General features: G+C 45.1%; 1 long non-coding RNA gene across 2 annotated transcripts in view; it reads left to right on the top strand.

Moving 5' to 3' along the window:
* Positions 1-472: 472 nt before the first annotated feature.
* Positions 473-13,783, top strand: part of LOC102161912 (uncharacterized) — a 38,489-nt gene continuing 25,178 nt past the window's right edge. For both annotated transcript variants that reach the window (XR_304410.4, XR_014810056.1), the window contains exon 1: positions 473-680. This is a non-coding gene — a long non-coding RNA (uncharacterized LOC102161912). The remainder of the gene's footprint in view (positions 681-13,783) is intronic.

Below are 13,783 nucleotides of genomic sequence, written 5' to 3'. Positions count from 1 at the left end.
TGACTCGTGAAGTTTCTTGGCAAAATACATGGCGTTCGTAGTGTGTGGTGTGTGCTATTTGGCGTATCACAGGATGCATGCATGTCTTTGGCAAGTAGAGCGAAGCCTGGGTGTAGGCTGGGAGTTCTGTACTCGGCGTGGGGTCTGAGATGGGGTATGAGCACAGATGCTGCGAATGCTCTGAGCGCACTGTCGCGTGGGCTGTGTGGTGGGGTATGTTCTCTGTGGGCAGAAAGCATAGGGTATTGTGTGCGGAGGTGTGGGCTAGCGTATCTGTGCTGGCTGTGCGGTGTCAGCCTGTAAATGCTGCTCCTGTGGGATGAGCAGTAGGAGGTGGCAGGAGGGCAAGGGCACGGTGGGCGCCTCCGCAATGTGATGTGGATCGCGGTGCTAGGGCCAGTACACCGGGCAGGACCCTCACATCTTGGGACGGACCTGCGGAGCATTCTGGGAGCGGGGCCACGCCCACCGCGGGCGCCAACAGTGAGCGGCTGGGATGTCGGCGGCGGCGGCGGCCTTGGAGACAACGTTCTCCTCACGTGCTGGGGGCTGGGCTCCGGAAATGCCCTTTGGGGTTTAAATTGTCCTGGCTCCCGTTAGCGTCGTGCCCTGCACGTTTTATTTTCCTGTTTAATCCTCACGGCCAGACCCCGAGAGACCTTCTTATCCCCACGGCCCAGGTGAGTTACCTCAGGCTCTGAGAGGTGGAGGAGCGCGCCCGGCTCGGGTCTCGAATTTCCCAATTTGCTGCGAATGAATTTATGAGGAGAAAAAGTTCACAGAAAAATGGAACTCCCCCGAATAACCTAACTTTCCCCCAAACCTATCGAAAGGTGCTTGCCAAAAATCTCTCCTCCGACCTTCCTGAATTTCTCGCGCTTGATGGAAAGGGAGGGAATCACGGGTTAGTGCCGCAATGAAAACAAGGTTAGAAGAATGAAGATGTTAGATAAACTTGTATGGTATATTGGGATACTGCCCAGAGGGTTTGTAACTGAATTACGAAGAACCTAGTTGTCCAGAATTATATTTAATACTCATTGTGGAGTGAAGGATTGACATCACTTTTTTTTTTTGGTCTTTTTTAGGGCCGCACCCTGGGCATATGGAGGTTCCCAGGCTAGGTATTGAATCAGAGCTGTAGCTGCCAGCCTACCCACAGCCATAGCAACGCGGATTCTTAACCCACTGAGCGAGGCCGGGGATCGAACCTGAGTCCTCAGTGGATGTAACTCAGATTCGTTTCAGCTGTACCATGGTGGGAACTCCAGGATTGGCATCACTTTTTAAACCTCACATGGTCATTTTTCACATTTGTTTCTGGTGGCATCTGCCTCCTCCTCTTCTTCTCCCCTTCCTTCCATCTTCATTCCTCCCTCTTTCTTTCTTCTGGCATATTGTCTTGTGTATTTGATCTGTTAGGCTGAATCATATGGAATTGCCTTTTATGTAGATCAGAACTGGTTAAGTATTGGCAGTTTCATGTATTCAACTAATACATTTTTGGATAGTGCTTTTATACTTTACAAAATGCAGGGGAATTGTTTATGTTTGATTAGTTGCAAAAGTCCTGAGATTCTCACTGATTGGAGCAGCTTGCTCTTGTGTATTATGGCTAGAGGAATGGAATATGGTATGCTGCAGCTGGCTCATACTAGCTCAGTGGGTGATTGTTAAATGTTTGAGAATTTTGGGGAGTTCCCTGGTGGCTCAGCAGGTTAAGGACCTGGTGTTGTCATTGCTGTGGCTAGCAGTCGCTGCTGTGGCCCAGGTTTGATCCCTTACCCAGGAATTTCTGCAGGCTGCGGGGCACGCCCCGCCCCCCCAAAAGAGAATTTTGCCAGCCAGTTGTTAAGCCATTGGTAGCTTGAAATTGGCAACAAAGGAAGTATTTATATCATGGCTTCCTTACCTGCCCTCCTGGGACCCAGTTTAACGGGACACTGTTGGTTGGTTGATTCATCCTAGACCAAGTGAAGTCACAGTGAAATCAGTACGGAAGCACATAGATACCCAAACAGAAATCAAGACTGAGGGAAAAGTGGAATGGTTGCTATAGAGGCAACCAATGAGCTTGGTGGTTGTGGGAGAAGACATTGAAAACTTAGGGGTGTACTATCGCAACTCATAATTATAGTTTAGTTAGTATAAGCATTTATCAGCATTGTTTGAAGTGCTTTATATGTGTTAACTCATTTGATCCCCACAACTGCCGTATGAGTTCGATATCGCTACTATCCCCATTTTACAAATGAAGGAACTGAAGCTTGGAAAGGCTGAGTAACTTGGCCAAGGTTATACAGGTAGTAAATGGTAGTTTGGCTTTGACCTCAGGCTATCTTAACTCCAGGACACATGCTTTTAACTACTCTGTTACACTGCTGTATTACACACCATAGGTTATGCTGTAGTAATAACCCCCAAATCTCAGTGTCTTACAATAATTAAAGTTCAATTATAAAGGTTCATTTTGGCTTTGTGTCAGATGTGATTTTGCTTCGCACATCTTATTCTAGTACCCAGGCTGAAGGAGCAGCTCCTATTTTGGCCTTTCTGCAGAAAAAAGAACAATTCTAGTACTATGTGATGATTCTTAGGATTCAAGTACTGTGTGGCATACTTATCACATTACATTGGTCAAAGCACATCACATGGCCAAGCTTGACTCAGGGAGGTCTGAGAAATAGATTCCCCCTCTCCCCAGGCACCGCAAGTCACATGGCAACCTGCTGGTTAGTGAATAATTGCGAACTGTTTTAGGTTAAGTTCCCCAGAAGCAGACCTTGAGTCAAGGATTTGTGGGTTAAGTGAGCTATTAAGGAAGTGTTCCTAGGAGAATCCAGTAAAGGAATGGGGGAGTAGGACAAGGAAGGAGACAAAGCTAAGGAAGGGTATAATTTCAGGCCAAGTCCTGGGCTGAGCCTTATCCAAAGAAGGTCCTGTGGTATAAGTTATATCTCAGAGTTTATCCCGACTCAAGGCAAGGGAGCTGGGCTTTCATGTATCCATGTATCTGTCAGTCATTGGTTAAGGACTGCTCCAAGGGCACTTTTGGCTTTCTGAATATGAGCGAAGCAATTCCAGTAGCCCTGAACCAGTCCTTCAAAAAGAGTCATAGGTGCATGGCTCTTAGAAACAGAATCACAAAGAAATCGGGAGCGGGACAGAGCCTGAAAAGAGATTTGAGAAAATCTGCACAGAGCACCAAATAAATAATGTACATGAAAGGGTGGGTTAAGGGATCTATTAAGGACATTATGTCTTCTTTGGAGAAATGTCTATGTAGGTCTACTGCCCATTTTTCAATTGGGTTTTTTGGTTTTTTTGAGTTATATGAGCCCCTTGTATATTATGGATATGAAGCCCTTGTTGGTCACATCATTTGCAGGTATTTTCTCCCATTCTGTAGGTTGTCTTTTCATCCTTACATAGACTTATTTATTCATCAGTTCAGAAGTGGATCATCACACCTTTCCCCATTTCCTGCTCCCCTTTCTAATTCAATCTTTATAATTTAAGTGCTGCTACTGATTCAGTGCCTAGTTTCCACTTCTTGAAAAGGCATGTGATTCAAACAGCTTCTTTTTGCTAAGTAAGGTCCTACAAAGCACCAGCAGCTGGGCTAATTACACCTGAACTGACCTTGTTCAAGTGTCCATCCCAGTTTTGAGGTAAGGAGTCCCGGGGAAAGGGCATGAGTGGGTATGCAGTGATTGACCCCCCTAGAACAGCTCCTCATTAAGGCTGTTAACTCCCAGCCAGAAAATGAAAGCTGAGATGAGTGCAAGCATGACCAGAGAATAGCATATAGTCATGAACTGGCAGCCCAGGGAGAGGATAAGGAGTGAGGGAGGTTGGAAAGGTACCATGTCTGGCAGCAGATGGAGGGACCTGCAGGCCTTGGTAAAGTTTGCAGGTGGCATTTCACCCTTGATGACTCCATGATTCCTTCATAGAGTCTCCAGAGTCCGACAGACTCTGAGTTCAAATTCTAGGTCAACTAATCTAAAAACTGTGAGACTTCAGGCAAATTACCTTCTCTGAGCCTTGATTTATTCATCTGGGGATAATAGAGCCAGCCTTGCAGGGCGAGGGTGGGAATTAAATATTTAACACAAGGTTTGGCTCATCTCAGCTACTCGCTAAACGTGAACTCCCTTTCTTCCTCCACTTGGGAGTCAGAGCTCCCTTTCCAGGTTGTGAAATGTTCTGGGACAAAAGGTTGTGGCTGGAGGTCAAAAGGTTTCTCACCCCAATTACTCAAAGCCTCAAAGTAGTTCCCTGCCTCAGGGATCTGCACCTTGCAAAGGTAAAACAAGCCTTTATGGGTCCAGAGCTGCCTTTATGGGGCCACCAGCCACACCTTTTTCTAAAAATCACCAGAACAGAGAGACTGCCCATAGTTTGGAGACATAACCAAGAAATGTGCATGTTAGAAACCAATGAATAGAAGTTTACAGTGCAACAGCATTGGGCAGTGCTCTTGAATGGGCCCCTCTCATTTTAAGAATCTAGTGGACTTTTGAAACCATCGGGCAGCTCTCAGTCCCCTGAAGACTCTTGCTGTCCTCAGGCAGTTCAGCAGCTCTGTACAGTAGCAATTACTGAATGTCTATGTCACACGTCGAATGCCGGCACAGAGGCTAAGGGGAAGAGCACTGGATCAGGAGTTTCAGGCCTGGGGTCTATTCTCAGCCTTGCTCCTGACTAGCTCTGTGTCCTTGGGCAGGTCACTTTCCCTCTCTCAACCTGGATCTCCACACCTACAAAATAGGAAGGTTAGCACAGACAGTTCCTAAAAGACCTTAAACTCAAGTAAGGAAGGAGTATCTTGGTGATTAAAAGAACCCTTAGGAATACCCAGACATTGGTTCAAATCCTGTCTCTTCCACTATTAGTGGTGTGACCCTGGGCAGGATGTTTAACCTCTATACACCTGGTTCCTTATCTGGGGTTAGTTACTCTGGTTGCTCTGAAGATTAAATAAGAGTGCATGCAACACAACACTCTGTACATAGTAGGTTCTGAGTGAATGTTAGATATTATTGTTAGTGAGCAGGGATTCTAAAATATATTTTTGAAAGCAGAGCTTCATCAATCACGTTGATTCTTGGGGCTCCCCAGACCAGAATCAACAGGTTTCTGGAACATCAAAAGAGGAACAGATACAAATTTATACAACAAAGTCATTCTTCTCCTTCAATTAACAAGTTTCCCCTTTTTTTGGTGGTGGTGGGGACCTCCTTGTAAGATAGTAATTTTGAAAGACAGACTGTGGGGAGAAAGAGATGATTTTATAAATGTTTTAGGCTCCCACTCGTAAGTCAGCCTGGAGGACTTGACTGTGAAGGTTACTGTAAGCCAGGCTAGTGAGAACTCAGTTACATGGCACAGAGCAATATTTCTCTAACTTCTGTGGGAGAGAATTAAACTCACATTCCTGAGCCCTGCCCCAAATTATTTGATGGGACTCTCCATGGTAGGAGCCTCTGAAGGAACATTTTAAGCCAGTGCCCAGTTACTCTTGTCCAGGAAATTTAGGAAACCCTGACAGAGAGGGTATGCCTGCCCCTCAGGCCCTGGTGCATTGTGAGAGGAGAAGGAGAGGGGCAAGGGAGAGCAGTAGGTTTCAGGATTGAGAACTGACCCTTCCCGGGGTACATGGGGGAAGGGAAGAGAGAAACGGTCGTTTTAATGAGGTGACTACATGACTACATATATATGATAGATGCAGATGAAATGGAAGCAGGCCAAGATGCCCAGTTGTCAAGTTGTCCCCTCCCTTCCCACCTCCCACTCTCTGAGGTGTGGGCTCATGAGACAGATTAAATCAGTAACAGAGGGGGAAAAAAAAAAAATACCCAACAACCAATGTCTTCTTTGTCTTCTGAGTGTCCTGTGAGTGAATTGTTGCTCTTGATGATGTCACATCATCATAGTCATCAAAATGTCATACCATTGTCATCAAGAAGTCTCCATCCAAGAGCCTTTCTAGCTCTGAAGACTTACAGGTCTGAGGGTTCCTTTGGGTCCAGGAAGCAGCCCTTTGCCTCTGGGGCAGAAGCCAGAAAACACTCTTTCAGTCTGTCCGTGAAACAATTTGAGGGCAAGAGGCTGGTGTTTAAATCTTCCCAAAGGAATCACATAGCCACTGAATTAAATGGTGAACCCACACAGATGGTTTTGAGATTCTCAAGTCAGTGTGCTTCCCTAGCCTTGGAATTCTGGATTTCCCCAGAGATCACACTGCTCCTGGCCCAAGGGTTCATGTCCCTGGGGCTCTGCATACCTTCTGAGTGGGATTTCCTTTTTTTTCTTTTTTCATTTTCTAGTCACTTCTCACTGTGCCCTAGTATAGATAAAGAACTCTGAAATTCTGAATATCTAATGCCTTTGATTATTAATTGTGGAGATAATCAGAATAAACTCAGATTTGAATCATCACATTATTTTTTAAAAAATGGTAAAATTCATATAAAATTTACCATTTTAACCATTTAAAGTATGCAATTCAATGGCATTTAATACACTCACGATGTTGTGCAACGAACACCACTGCCTATTCCTGAACATTTCCTCACCCTAAAAGAAAACTCTGTGCCCATTAAGTACTCACTCTCCATTTATCCCTCTCGCTCAGCCCCTGGCAACCACTAATCCACTTTCTATTTTTATGGATTTGCCCATTCTGGATATTTCCTATAATATGTGGCCTTTGGCTTCTTTCCCTTAGTATAATGTTTTCAGGGTTTAACCATGTTGTCATGTATCAGTATTTCATTCCTTTTTAAGATTAAATGGTATTCTATTGTATTGATATACCACATTTTGTTTATCCATTCATCAGCTGACATCCATTATACTTATAAAATGCTTTTTATGTACACTGTGTCACCTGATCCTCACAGAAACTCTGGAAGGTAGTCAGAGCAGGTATTTTTCATTGTTATTATGATTCTCCCAATCTAACAGATGAGGAGCCTGAGGCTCATTAAAATCAAATTGCTTGTCCCAGATCCCATAGCTGGTTAATGGCAGACCCAGAATCAGAACCCAGATCTCTGAGTTTGGATGACCAAAACCTTTGTTGGGCAGTTTGCTTTGTAATCACTAGTGGTATCCTTCCATCAAGAAGCTTAAAAGGGGAGTTCCCATCGTGGCACAGTGGTTAACAAATCCAACTAGGAACCATGAGGTTGCGGGTTTGGTCCCTGCCCTTGCTCAGTAGGTTAATGATCCGGCGTTGCCGTGAGCTGTGGTGTAGGTTGCAGACGCGGCTCGGATCCCGCGTTGCTGTGGCTCTGGCATAGGCTGGCGGCTACAGCTCCGATTGGACCCCTAGCCTGGGAATCTCCATATGCCGCGGGAGCGGCCCAAGAAATAGCAAAAAAAAGACCAAAAAAAAAAAAAAAAAAGAAGAAGAAGCTTAAGAGTAGGAGTTCCTGTTGTGGCTCAGTGGTTAATGAATCCGACTATGAACCATGAGTTTGCGGGTTCAATCCCTGGCCTTGCTCAGTGGGTTAAGGATCTGGCATTGCCGAGAGCTGTGGTGTAGGTCGCAGACGCAGCTTGGATCCCACGTTGCTGTGGCTGTGGCGTAGGCCAGTGGCTACAGCTCCGATTCGACCCCTAGCCTGGGAACCTCCATATGCCGCGGGAGCGGCCCAAGAAATGGCAAAAAGACCAAAAAAAAAAAGAAGCTTAAGAGTGGACATGTGCTCAGTGTGACAAGGCAGGTCAGGACCAGTGAGGGTTCAACTCTTGGACAGCCTAATTTTGTCCTTTGGCAAAGTTGGTCACTGCCTACAAGGCCTGATCTTGCCAGGCTTATGCTCTCCTTCCATCTCTGCCTGAAACATACTAGAATGCCGTAAGAGGCTGGAGCCCAGGGAAGGCAGCCCTCTACTCTCCCAGCACTAAGCCTAGCACTCAGGGCTCCATAAATATTTGCCAGCTAAGACACTTTAGGGGCCTAAGGGTTCTCTGTGACATTTTGCTTCTTCCCTAGCAACATGTCACCAGTAGCAGGCTCCCACTACCCAGAGCAGCCCCTTAGGCCTTGTTACTTGGAATGCTAACAGCAACTGGGAGTTCTAGCTCTTTAACACAAATGAGCAGGACTTTGGGGAGTGAAATCCCACCCTGCAGCAGTGAGGGTTTTATTCTTGCTAAAATAACAACAAAACCACATAATGGCAGGTTTGGAACATTAAACAAAGGACCAAAAAAATGACCCATAATCTTACTGCTCTAACACAATTTATTTTGAAGAATTCCCTTCCACTAATTTCCTTCCTTTCTTCCATCCATCCATCATGAAAGTAATACAAAATATTGTTATATTTTATGGAATACACCTCGTGGCTCAGCAGTTAACGAACCCAGCTAGTATCCATGAGGACAGTGGTTCAATCCCTGGCCTTGTTCGGTGGGTTAAAGATCCAGTGTTGCCATGAGCTGTGGGGTAGGTTGCAGACGCGGCTCAGATCTGGCATTGCTGTGGCTGTAGTGTAGGCCAGCAGCTGTAGCTCAGATTCAACCCCTAGCCTGGGAACCTCCATATGCCCCAGGTGTGGCCCTAAAAAACAAAAAAGGCCAAAAAAAAAAAAAAAAACCCCAAAACCAAAATTACCTAGAATGGTGTTCTTTTGTGGCACAGTGGATTAAGGAAGGGTCTGGCATTTTCACTACAGCAGCTTGGGTCTCTGCTGTGGTGCAGGTTTGATCCCTGGCCCAGGAACTTCTGCATGCTGTCAATGAGGCCAAAACAAAAAAAAAAGTTACCTAGAATATTCCTTCCACAGATGGAAATTTTAGCTTGCATTTTTTTTTTTTTACATACTTTTAATCCTACTGGGTATAGTTTTTAAATTTTTTCCCACCTATCTTATTAGCTGATACTATCTCATAGTCTTTATAATTATTTTTGCTTTAATTTTTGATAGGTATCACATTTACATAATATAATATTCAAAAAATTGAAGGAAACTCAGTGGAAAGGTTTCTTCCCACCCGTTCCTCATTCGCCTGATTTTTCCTCTCACAGCACCCACTGTTAACTGTTCCTTGTGGGCCCTTCCTAAAGGACCCTTCTTTACATATCTAAATAATACATTATATTTAAATGTATTCCTTCTCCATTTTTCCTTTTTTTTTTTTTTGGCTGTGCCTGCCACATAGAAATTCCCAGGTCAGGGAGGGAACTTCCATCTTTACATTTTTGACACAAAGAATAATGAACTATGTACATTTTTCCTCACCTTTTTTAACTCAACAGAGGTCTATTTATATTCAAACAGAGCTTCCTCATTCTTTTTTTTTTTTTTTAACACCACATAGGATTCTGCTTTATGTAGGTGTAGCATAATGTATTAAATTAGGCCCTATACAGGGAGAAACAAGATAGGTGTACAGGTACAAACTACTATGAATAAAATAAATAAGCTGCAAGGATATATAGTAAAACAATGGAATACAACCAATATTTTATAATAACTACAGATGGAATATAACTTTTAAAAAGTTACTATGTTGTACACCTGAAACTTAGACAATGTTATACGACAAATTACATCAATTAAAAAAATTTAATTTTGGAGTTCCCATTGTGGTGCAGTGGAAATGAATCCAACTAGGAACCATGAGGTTTTGGGTTTGATCCCTGGCCTCGCTTACTGGGTTAAGGATCTGGCGTTGCCATGAGCTGTGGTGTAGTTCGCAGACGCAGCTCAGATCTGGTGTTGCTGTGGCTGTGGCGTAGGCCGGCAGTTGTAGCTCTGATTCAACCCCTAGCCTGGGAACCTCCATATGCCACAGGTGCAGCCCTCAAAAGACAAAAAAAAAAAAAAATTTTTTAACCACTAGGCCCCATACATGGGTATTTGTTATTTCTGGTCTTGCAAACAGTATTACAAGACTAACATTGTACATATATCATTTCACAGGTGTGAGCATCCATCTGTGGAATAAACTACTAAAAGTGGAATTACTGGGTCAAAAATGAATGCACAACATTATAAGTCAGCTATACTCCAAAAAAAAAAATTAAGTGAATACATTTATAATTTTGATAGATATGGCCAAATTCCACTCTGTAGGCTAGTGGCAGCAGCATATGATTTAACCCTCTGTCTAGCCTTAATTACTTTCTCTGTCTCTTGTTATCCCTATAACAGAGTTGGGACCAGCCTCAGGGATAAACCAGTTTCCCTTTTGACCACTCATATGTAATCTGCAATATGTTAAAGGCCTTCTAGATGACAGACACTTGCTGTGTGCTGAGAAACAAATATGCATAAAACATAGGCACTGTCCTTGGGAGCTGGTCTTGGAGCAAGTGGAGGCTGGGAGGCGGGTGAGGAGGAAGGGATGTGTAAGAAGAGTGCCTGCTCCTGCCCCTCTAGGCCCTAAACTCCCATGGGGGAGGAGTTGGGTCTGCTTCTGCTCTCCTTGTCCCAGCACCCAGAAGAGCACAGGGAAGGTAGCTGGCACTCAATACACATTGAGTGGATGAAAAATGATTAAATAATGTCTGATGTGGAGGAAAGGGGACAAGGTTCTGGACAAGGCATTGGTCAAGGCAGCCTTCACAGAGGAGAACAGCATTCAAGGGTCTCTTTTTTGAAGATTAATTTCACTCAGTGAAATTCTAGGCCAGAGAGGCTGAATATTTGTTGGCTTCCTCACTCACAAAGAATAGTTGGGTGTGTTTGAGGTGACAGGAATGATCTGGAGGCAGACTTGAGTGATTTGAGTGGGTGGGACTTGGGGGTCCCACTTATCAGCCCTGGACAGTGGGTATCTCCAAAATAAAGCAGAGTCTGTAAGTTGAGACAAAGGATGAGAAGGGAGAATGGCTAGTGAGGACCACGGAGGAGAAGTTCCCCATTTCCCCACTCTGGTGCAGAATACAGCTGCTGTGGGGGGAATGACCACTCTCCTTGCCCTGCCCCAGACTCTGGTACACCCTGCACAGTACAGAGTCTTCACCCTGCTGGTACTGGCTGCAGAAAGGATGCTTACCCCACCCTATCAACCAGATTCCAAATATTGGAAAGTGGTCTAATGGCTTGGAAGTTCCACCTGTATCCCCAAGAACAGAGGTGCTGGAATTTCTGTTTGGGAAGGAAATCAGCATGGTTTTAGCTCCTCTAGTTCATTTCCTAGAAGTTTAGAAAGAACAGTTAAGAGATCTGACTCTTAAAGAAAATCAAGTACCAATCCATCCCACACCAGCCCATCCATTTTACAAGTGAGAGAACTGAGGCGCAGAGAAGTGAGGTGGACTGCCTGAGGTTACTCATAGAAGTAGTAGGAGGTCTAGAAACAGAGTTCCTGACTCTGTATCCAGTGCTCTTTGCTCTGAACCAGGGGATGGAGGTCAGAATGGTGACCTAGATATGGCTCTGGGGCCAGAGAGGGAAGATCCATGCAGGAGCTGGAGGCAGGATTGGAGCCAGGATAGGGGTAGGGGGTCAGCTACCTACACCTGTTCCAGTTGCTGGGTTATAAATCCTCCAGGAATTCCACATATTCCACTCATGTCTAAGTTCCCTGTTTGGAAGCAGGTTTGCGAACGTGGATTTCAGAAAGGCATCAGTCCAGAGAAGTATCAGGGAGAGAAGCGGCCTGGCTAAGGGAGGGGGTTGCTGGACCACCAGGTTCAGGGGGCCATCTTGAGGAAAGTGTCCCAACCCTGCACTCCCAGGGGCCCAGGATGGCTTCTAGCAGTGACTCAGGGCTTGTAGGCAATATTCCTGGGAACCCAGCCAGAGCAGAGGGGTGGCAGCAGGCCCAGATCCCTCTGATTCCTGAACAAAGGGTAAGAGGCTACTCCTCCTGGCCTCTTGAGACATTGACTGCTCTTGGGAAGCTGCTTTGAAAATATACCGGAATCTGATTTTCTCTGCATAAAATCCTTAGGAAAGTCTCACTTTGGAATTTAGCCTCCGAAATACCTTTCTGGATACCCCTTCAACCCTGGCCCACCACCAGCTAGGGATTCCTAAGGGGTGAGGGGCAAGTACATTCCTTTCTTGTGAGGTGGAAAGAAACTCTTCACCTACTAAAACAGACAGACCCGAATGAAATGATGAAATAACAAAATGATGAAATTAAAAAAAAAAAACAAAACTGCCTCTTATATCAGTGGGTGGGTACCTTCAGGTTCCTTGGCTCCTGATAATCCTCTAGCACCCCTGTAAGAGGTTTTGTAAGTCCCCCTTTATAGATGGGGAAACTAAGGCCCAGTGAAGTCATGTTAACTTATTCTGGGACACAGAAGGGAAGGTACCCAAGGCCAGGGCTCAATGCTATTGACCTGCACAGAATGACTCCTCCCATTCAGGTCCTTGCCTCTACACCACCCAGCCTTCCCCTGAACAGCTGATTGGCTTTTCAATCATAAACTTACTCAAAGAGAAATTGAACAACACTGGTAGGAGGCAGTGTTTTTTCAGCGTTTTGGAATTGTAACTCAGCAGTAAGAAATGCACACCACAATGCAACAACCAGACACACAAACATAATTCATAGCACTTAGGATAGTTTGTAATTATTTTTTGTTTATTTATAAATACGTAAAACCAAGTGCAAGTTTCATGAAATAACGCATCCTCTTCCTGCCTGAGATGCAGTCTAGCATTTTCTATTCTGTGTCATTATTTTTTTTTTTTTCTTTTTGGCCACACCTGCAGCATGTGGATGTTCCTAGGCCACAGCAGTAACAACACTGGATCCTTAACCTGCTGAGTCATCAGGCAACTCCTGTGTCATTATTTTTGAAAAGTGCTCATGTGACTCACTAACTTGACTCCATGTCCTGCAGTTTGAAGACCACCTTGATGCATAGCAGCTGGGTGCCCCCACCCTGGTCTGCAGGTGGGTGGAGCCCATAGTGAGGACAGAGGTCTGACTTTGTACACTTTGTGCCTGGCACTGAATTGTTATAAGTAGAGGAACAAGGTTCCCCACACATAAAACAAGGCTGACACAGGAGTTCCCATTGTGGTGCAGCAGAAACAAATCCAGCTAGTATCCATGAGTATGCAGGTTCGATCCCTGACCCGGAGCAGTGGGTCGGGGATCTGGCGTTGCCATGAACTGTGGTGAAGGTCAAAGATACAGCTTGGATCCTGAGTTGCTGTGGCTGTGGCTGTGGCCGGCATCTGTAGCTCCGATTTGACCCCTAGCCTGGGAACTTCCGTATACTGTGGGTGTGGCCCCCCCAAAAAAGTAAGGTTGACACAAATTAAAGGCAGAAAGAACTGGTGCCTTCTAAGGACTATATCAGAGTGCTAGGGCTGCTAGTACAAAGTACCGCAGACTAGGTGGTTTGAACAAATTTACTTTATCACACTTCTGGGGGCTGGAAGTCCAAGATCAAGATTCAGAAGGCCTGATTTCTCATGAGGCCTCTCTCCTTCAGTTGCCTTCACATGATCATCCCTCTGTGCACACGCAAATGGTGTTTCTGTGTCCTAATCCCTTCTTATGAGGATACTGGTTAGATGTGATTCTAAGGTACTGGGGGATAGGGCTTCAACATATGAATTTGTTGGGGTAGGGGGTTGGGGAATAGTTCAGTCCCTAACAAGGACCTATGTGCACAGCATATTACTTCATGCACCTTCACCCCAGGCTGGGCACTGTGAGCCTTATTCCTTTTTTGAAGACAAGGGAGCTGGTGTTGGGAGAGGTTGATAATGGCTCATGGTCTTCCAGCTGACAAAGGCACAGCATTTGAGTTGATGCCTCACCCTCTCACATATTGTAGGCTTTCCAA

This window comes from Sus scrofa, chromosome 7 (assembly GCF_054392235.1).
Source record: "Sus scrofa isolate SSC_HxYL_T2T_F1_AM1 chromosome 7, Sscrofa_HxYL_maternal_Yorkshire_Landrace_v2.0, whole genome shotgun sequence".
NCBI lineage: Eukaryota > Metazoa > Chordata > Mammalia > Artiodactyla > Suidae > Sus > Sus scrofa.
This window is presented reverse-complemented; position numbering and strand designations above follow the sequence as displayed.